The 1,265-nt window shown below is 40.3% G+C and overlaps 1 protein-coding gene across 1 annotated transcript in view; it reads left to right on the forward strand.

Annotated features, from left to right (window-relative positions):
- Positions 1 to 1,265, forward strand: part of CRB1 (crumbs cell polarity complex component 1) — a 315,639-nt gene that overhangs the window by 581 nt on the left and 313,793 nt on the right. The window lies entirely within an intron of this gene.

The raw sequence follows: 1,265 nt of genomic DNA on the forward strand, positions 1-1,265 counted from the left end.
ATAGCGACCCCTCCTTGGGTTTCCGAGGCAGTATCACTACGGAAGTAGGATTGCCCAACCTTCCTTCTGAGGAGTGGCTGGTGGGCTTGAACCGCCAGCCTTCTGGTTAGCAGTCAAGTGCCTTAGGCACTATGCTACCAGGGCTCCCGTAGTGGTGGTAGGACCTAAGAATTAACTTAAATATCAGCCCTGTTAGCCAGGGACTGCACAGAGGACTGCTGGGGAATAAATGGAGAAGGTGAAGAGAAAGGTGGGCTGAGCTGTAGACTTTTGCCGGTTGGCAGGGTGCCGTCATTTTGAAGGTTTAAAAGCGGCTAGACTATTTTGGATATTTAAAGAGACGGTGCTCAGATAAGCAAAGCACTACTGAAGAAGAAAAACAAAGTAGGAGTTCTCACACTGCCAGATCTCAAAACCTACTATGCAGCCACAGTAGTCAAAACTGCCTGGAATTGGTTAAATGACAGATACATAGACCAATGGAATAGAATTGAGAACCCAGAAATAGATCCATCAACCTATAGTCAGCTGATCTTTGACAAAGGACAAAATCCATTAAATGGGGAAGAGAATGTGTGTTTAATAAATGGTGCTGGCAAAACTGGAGATCTATTGGCAGAAAAATGAAACAAGATCTGTACCTCACACCATACACAAAAATGAACTCCAGATGGATCAAAGACTTAAATGTGAAACCTAAAACAATAGTTCCTCAAGGAAAATCTAGGGGCAAATTTAAGGGCCCTAATTTATGGCATAAATAGACTATCAAGCATAACTCAAAATGTACAAAGAGCAGAAGAGAAACCAGATGACTGTGATCTTCTAAAAATTAAATTTTTACTTGCTTCCAGAGACTTCTCCAAAAGAGTTAAAAGAGAACCTACAGATTGGGAAAAAATATTTGGTAATAACATATCTGACAAGGGACTTATCTCTAGAATTTATAGAACACTTAAACATCTCAATAACAAAAAGACAAACAATCCAATTAAAAAATGGGCAGAAGACATGAATAGACACTTCACCAAAAAGGATATTCAAGCAGCCAACAAACATATGAAGAAATGCTCACGATCATTAGCTATTAGAGAGATGCAAATCAAAATAACGATGAGATACCATCTTGCTCCAGCACTAGTAGCAAAGTTCAACACGACAGGAAATAAGAAATGCTGGTGAGGTTGTGGAGATATTGGGACTATGATACACTGCTGGTGGGACTGTAAAATGGTACAATCATTGTGGAAAGCAGTATGGCGATT

The sequence above is a fragment of the Orycteropus afer genome, unplaced genomic scaffold (assembly GCF_000298275.1).
Source record: "Orycteropus afer afer isolate SDZICR_OR568_19922 unplaced genomic scaffold, OryAfe1.0 scaffold00075, whole genome shotgun sequence".
NCBI lineage: Eukaryota > Metazoa > Chordata > Mammalia > Tubulidentata > Orycteropodidae > Orycteropus > Orycteropus afer.